The 6,971-nt window shown below is 52.4% G+C and overlaps 1 protein-coding gene across 5 annotated transcripts in view; it reads right to left on the bottom strand.

Moving 5' to 3' along the window:
• KLHL29 (kelch like family member 29) overlaps nucleotides 1-6,971 on the bottom strand; it is a 302,988-nt gene that overhangs the window by 97,958 nt on the left and 198,059 nt on the right. The window lies entirely within an intron of this gene.

Below are 6,971 nucleotides of genomic sequence, written 5' to 3'. Positions count from 1 at the left end.
TCCAAATGAATGCATTTCAATTAAAGGAAGAATTTACCAGAGTAAATGTACGGTGTGTATTTTGTGAATTATAGCTCTGACTTTGAATAAACACAAAACAACAAACACTTTCTGAGCATCTATGCCATTGCAGGCATTGAAGATAAGACAAAGAGGAAGAAGCCCAGGCCCTGCCTCCGAGGAGACCCCGGTTTTGCTGGGGAGACGGGGTGTACACAAACCGGAATGATCAACGGTGATGCAGGGCAGCAGGCGAGAGAGCTCACGGGGCGCCTGGGAGTTCCTAGTACAGACAACAAACTAGATGCACTCAGGAGGAAACAAATAAAACCCTAGAATTCACAGCAGATCCTGCCATTTTAATGTTTACAGACACACTTTGACTCCCTTCTGTATGTGGTAACATCTACCAAATTATTTCTGCGCGTCGCTCCCCCACCACAGCAGGGATGGAGACAGACATTGCGGTGTGTGTGTGTGGACAGCACAAGAGGCGACATTTCTGGCCCATGACGGATGACCTCTACTGGTGACCTGGAGACTCCCCGCCCTGCCCTCCCCATCCTGAGGCAGTTCAGGACCCTTTGAAAGAGAGGGCTGTGTGAGAATCTAAACCCATCACACAGATAAACTGGGGAAGGACAGCGCACATCACCACAGAGCTTCACTCACAGGAAGAAGCAAGTCCGGGGCCCTTTAAAGAATGAAATACCAAGTCTATGTATAATTAGATAGGATTTGATTTTAGACATTCAGTTAAAAATAACTTTCCCCTTTGGTCCAAGACTAAAAAACCAAAATGGATCACTGGAAGCCTCCACCTGTCTTTTTGCATTCCCCGCCCCCCCCCCTGCATTTTTCAATCATTTCTCATCCCTCTTGGCACGCCCCCCTCCCCCCCCCCGCCCAGCACGGGCCAGCAGGAAGAGACTCTTCTCTGGGGCCGGAAGGACCCCCTTTCAAGCCCCACGCTGATTTCTGTCTCCCGTGTGCTCTGGGCGGTTGGCCGGCTGCTGAGTCACCTCTCCTCGTCTGTGGGTGGAGCTGCCCTCACTACTCCGGGGGCGGCTAGGGGCCAAGAGGGCATCTGCCACTTGGTGCAGGCTCAGCAAGTCCCTGGCTCCCTCCCTCCCTCCCTGACGTGCCTAACAGGTGCCCACTCCTCTGGGTGCCCAGACCCCCATACGAGACCTTCCCCGGCCCCTCTGCTCTTCCTTTGGTTTAGCTTTAAAAAGAAAAATGGATAAAATCAACTCACACCATGCAGTGAATGATTTGTTCCCTCAGGGGGTGAAAAGTGCTAATTGTGTTTTATAAGAAAAAAATTTCATAAAGTGAACCTTTAATTGTTAAATTGGTCAGGCTGAACACAGAACTTTGGGCAGATCCCTTAAGATGCTTTCAGGCAATGTTTAACGTGGTACCTTAGATCGAGCAGCTAGAGGGAACGGAGAGTCAGCTAATGGAAAGGCCGCACCAGACCAAGTCACAGAGAGGGCAGCCCCCCAGGGGGGCCCCCAAAAAACGAGGCCACGGAGCCTTCTGCACCTCACAGCAGAGTCTGCCAGGGAAGAGGCCTCCAGCCTTCCCGCCACCCTACTGTGTGCAAGGCCTGGCTTTGCAGCCGAAGCACGGCCTCTGCCTGTGCCACCTTCCTGAGCGTCTAAAGAATGTTCTGGAGGGGCGCCTGGGGGGCACAGTCGGTTAAGCCTCTGACTCGTGGTTTCAGCTGAGGTCATGATCTCAGGGTTGTGGGATCGAGCCCCACGTCGGGCGCTGCGCTCAGAGTGGAGTCTGCTTGAGTTTCTCCTGCTCTGCCCCTCCCTCCCCCCCTGCCTGAATTCTCTCTCTCTCAAATAAATAAATAAATCTTAAACAAAAGAATGTTCTGGAATCTCTCTCTCCCCTTCCTTTCACACACACACACGCGCACACACACACACACGCACTCCCACGCACATACTCACAAGTTAACCCTGACCTTCACCCTCTATATACTCTAACTTGTCTTTCAAGAAAAGTTTCCCCAGGGGCGCCTGGGTGGCTCAGTCAGTTAGATGTCTGTCTTCAGCTCTGGTCATGATCTCGGGGTCCTGGGATGGAGCCCCACATCGGGCTCTCTGCTCAGTGGGGAGCCTGCTTCTCCCTCTCCCTCTGTGCTCTCTCCCTCTGTGTTTTCCCCCCCCAAATAAATAAATAAAATCTTTAAAAAAAAGGTTTCCCCAGTTCCTAGACTTGGTAGAATTTCACAGTGCTGAAGTAGCTGAGAAGGAAGGTTTTGGATAACTTTTTTGTTTTTATTATGGTTCCTCTTTTTTTTTCAGGTCTGGAAGCTAGGATATGTGTCAATTTACAAGGACACTTTAATCAGTAAGGATTTACATGTTCTGAAAACATGACCAAAATTTACTTTATAGCTCACCAAATTGGAGAGAAGATGAAGGGTGAAGGCTTCCTCCATGTCCTTCACTAGGCAGCAGTCCTGGGGAGCCAGGGACCATGCTGTCTAGAGGGTCTGCAGTGCAGCATGGAAGTCACCAAGAAGAAATAGGGTCATATTGTCCTTCAAGTGCTGGAGGACTTACACTAGGTCTTATTGAGTAAGGAGGTCAGGTCAGGCTGGATCAGGTCGGACTCCTGCAGGCAGGGTGTTACTCTCAGCAGATAGTCCTAGGACTCTCCTGTTTCACCATCAGAGAGGCCTGGCCTTGGGTCTACAAATGGCCAGAGGACAACCATGCCTTGGGTGCAGCCCTGGGTGGGGGCAGAGAGTCAGGATGGGGACCTCATGCCAACAGTCAGCCAAGGAGCAGAGAAGAGGTGGCACGGGGAGGAGGGGAAGGAGACAGGCTTCAAGGAAGGGGTCCTTGCTTACTTCAGAGGGGTGGGGTGGAATTCACACATACTTTAAGTTCTCCTTTCTGATCCCATGTCCACTCTTGCTATTATATATACATATAAATACAATGAACTCAAAGGACCCGAAGTGACTTGGTCTCTCCATTTTGCAGATGGGCACCCAGTGCTCCAGGGGCCCGAGTCCTCAGGGCACATTCAGTGTCAGAACCAGAAGGAAAAGCTCTCAGTGTCCACCTCCAGGGCTCCTGATGCTGCCTAGAAGGGACGCTGTGTCCCAGGAAATCTGCCACTTTCATCATCGTCAATTCTTTCCTCTGGTGACACCCGCATCCCAATGGGACCACTTAATCAGCAGGCCTTGTAACCAGAAGCAGCTGCCTCAGTTACAGAAAGGAGAAATGATCTTCCAGCTGTCCAAATGTCCTGGGTCCAGTGTCTCATGCTGGATGGCAACAGGGGCTTTGCTGGGGCTGCCCCAGCCCCTGGGCACTGACGACCAGGCCCACATAGGACTGTCCACCAGGTACCCAAGCCTGAGCCCATGGGATCGACTTCATGGTGCCGTGGCCACCGGTCCCCCAGGAGGAGACGAGAACAGTGTTGGGTGACCAGAGGTTGCCCCACAAGACCCGCTCCTGCCCTGAGCTCTGTGATGAGCTATGAACAGACTCCTTCCCTCTGCAGCCACATCAGGGCCTCTGCTAATAAGTCCACCAGGGCCCCATAGTCAGGAGGCTGCTCCCCAGGGCCAGACCCATGTTAGACAGACCTGGGGAGGGGAGTGGGGAGGGGGCTCAGATGTATTCATTTGGCTTTCCTGGACTCCAACACCAGACAGAGGATATTCTTCCCTGGCCACACATCTTCCAGCTCTCTTTTTCAGAAAACCACCCAGGGGAGATTCTTCTTACAAACGCTTCAGAGCCCCCCTGTAAACGAGCACTGGATGGGAGACCTTGAGGCTCCACCAGCTCTAGAATCCTTGATTTTTGTCCTGAGCCACAGAGCTCGGGGCCACCAGAGGTCCCTCGAGAATCCAATAGCCCAGGGCCAGGCTGACTTCTCTGGGGCGTACCCCCCTGTCTGGACCCCCTCTGTCAAGCCTCACAGCCCAACCCAGAAAACTCCTTGACTGCTGCTTGGAGGTGGGGGTCTGGCCAATCCTGCTGGGTGACTCTTCTGGCCCAAATCACCCCCAGGCACATAAGAGCTTGCAGCAGGCTAGAAATTCGCCAGTTTCAGGTCCTGAGAATCCTGCCCACCTTTACCTCTGACCACGGACCTGCTTTCCTCAGCCCTTGCTTGTCCTGGAGTGGGGGTCCCTGCCCTGCCCTTGACCTACCCAGAGAAGATGCATGGTCCAGCCCCATGACCCCACCTCAGATTGCCCCCCACCAAGCCTGGCACAGAACTCTGCTCACTCTATATTCAGTGTCTTATTCGCTGATTGGCAAGAGCCATGATGTCGTTTCCTGAGAAACTGGAGGGGTCCACAAGCCGCAGAACCACCCGAAAGTCCAAGGCTGCCCGGGATGGGCCGACTGTCTCCCACTTTCTGATGTCTCTAAGCCAATGGGATATGGCCCCCAGGGGCCTGGCCTGGGAGCACCTGAGATCCGACCTTGCACCCCTCCATGTCATTCCCTCTCACCCAGAATCAGATCCTCGGGGCAGAGGACCCCAAGTGTGAACAAGCATTTGCACTTAGAACAGCTGCCTAGAGCTATCCCTCTAGCCGGCGGGGGGGGGGGGGGGGGGAAGGATGGGGGTGGGGGGATGGGTACCTGCTTATCTGCCACTGCTGTGGCTTTGCTGACTCCCTTTGTGGCTTCCCAAAGGCACCCCACTGACCTCGCCCAGGCCCCGGGCAGGGTGAGGAGGAGGCTTCCCGGATGAGGTGGACATGCTGACTCAGGGTCAGCCTGGGGTTGACCAGGACAGAATGTCTCCAGGAGGCCCCTGTGCAGCGACCACAGCCAGTGCTGTTACTAAGAAAAGCCCAAGGAGAAAGGGTAACACAACACGCCCGCCTTGGACTGGCCCTGCAGCTGGGGGGAGGGGCGCCGATGACTCAGGAGGTGCTCCAGGAGGCACAGGGACAATGTCACATCGAACTGTCCGGCACGGCTGTCCCCTTGTCTGTTAGGGTGAAGAGGCTCTGAGCTCCGGTTGCCTCCAGATTCTGCAGAAACTAGGTACAGCCTGGCAGGCCTCTAGAGCCTCAGGGCAGTGGGCATCCTGGGCTTGTCGAAGGTGCAGAAGATCAGGGACACACTCAGGGACCTATGCTGTTGCCTCTAGCCTGGGTGAGTGGATTTCTCCACGGCTGTCACTGCCATGGCCACTGGGCTCTCCCGCCACCCAGCCTCAGCCTGGCATTTGGCCTCCTCTGGACCAAGGACCCGAAAGCATCCTTCACTACACGGGAGTGGCAGCTGTGAACTGGGCCTCACTTGCACCTGACACTGGGGAGGCTCAGGTGTGTGTCTGGCACGGCCTGTGAGAAGTTGAGGCATAAACAAATGACGTGCTAGGATACGGGGTGGAAATTCCTGGAAACGATTCAGAAAAGTCATCAGGCCAGATGGTGTGGTGTGCTGGCCAGAGAACCTACCAACCCAAGATGCACTATTTAGTGGGGAAGTTGTTATGAACTGAATGTTTGTGTCCCCCCAAAGTCATATGTTGAAATACTAACCCTTAAATAGGATGGAATTAGGAGGTGGGGCCTTTGGGAAGTAAATAGGTCATTAGTACGGAGCTCTCAGGAATGGGATTAGTGCCCTGATAAAGGAGACCCCAGAGAGCTCTCTAGAGCCCTCTCTGCCATGTGAGGATACAACAGGAAGTGGGCAGTCTGTAAGCCAGAAGAGGACTATCATCAGGACCCTCCCAGCCTGGCACCCTGATCTTGGAATTTCAGCCCTGAGAACTGTCAGAAATAAATTCCTGTTGGGGCGCCTGGGTGGCTCAGATGGTTAAGTGTCTGCCTTCGGCTCAGGTCATGATTTCCAGGTCCTGGGATTGAGCCCTACGTCAAGCCCAGCGTCGGGCTCCCCGCTTATTGGGGAGCCTGCTTCTCCCTCTCCCTCTGCCTCTCCCCACTGCTCATGCTCTTTCTCTCTCTGTATCTCTCTGTCTCAAATGAATAAATAAAAAAAAAATCTTTAAAAAAAATAAATAAAAGAAATAAATTCCTGTTGTAATGGCCAACAGACACATGAAAAAGTGCTCAACATCACTCGGCATCAGGGAAATCCAAATCAAAACCTCAATGAGATACCACCTCACACCAGTCAGAATGGCTAAAATTAACCACTCAGGAAATGACAGATGTTGGCGGGGATGCGGAGAAAGGGGAACCCTCCTACACTGTTGGTGGGAATGCAAGCTGGTGCAGCCACTCTGGAAAACAGTATGGAGGTTCCTCAAAAAGTTGAAAGTAGGCTACCCTACGATCCAGCAATTGCACTACTGGGTATTTACCCCAAAGATACAAATGTAGTGATCCAAAGGGGCACGAGCACCCCAATGTTTATAGGAGCAGTGTCCACAATAGCCAAACTATGGAAAGAGCCAAGATGTCCATCAACAGATGAATGGATAAAGAAGATGTGGTATATATATACAATGGAATATTATGCAGCCATCAAAAAACCCCCGAAATCTTGCCATTTGCAACGATGTGGATGGAACTAGAGGGTATTATGCTAAGCGAAATAAGTCAATCAGAGAAAGGCAATTATCATATGATCTCACTGATATGAGGAATTTGAGAAACAAGACAGAGGACCATAGGGGAAGGGAGGGAAAAATGAAACAAGATGAAACCAGAGAGGGAGACAAACCATAAGAGACTCTTAACCTCAGCAAACAAACTGAGGGTTGCTGGAGTGGAGGGGAGGTGGGAGGGATGGGGTGGCTGGGTGATGGACATTGGGGAGGGTATGTGCTATGGTGAGTGCTGTGAATTGTGTAAGACTGATGAATCACAGACCTGTACCCCTGAAACAAATAATACATTATATATTAAAAAAGAAGAAGATAGCAGGAAGGGAAAAATGAAGGGTGGGAAATCGGAGGGGGAGACAAACTATGAGAGACCATGGACT

The sequence above is a fragment of the Halichoerus grypus genome, chromosome 10, assembly GCF_964656455.1.
Source record: "Halichoerus grypus chromosome 10, mHalGry1.hap1.1, whole genome shotgun sequence".
Classification (NCBI taxonomy): Eukaryota; Metazoa; Chordata; class Mammalia; order Carnivora; family Phocidae; genus Halichoerus; species Halichoerus grypus.
The sequence above is the reverse complement of the archived record's forward strand: the minus strand, read 5'-3'. Positions and strand labels throughout refer to the sequence as shown.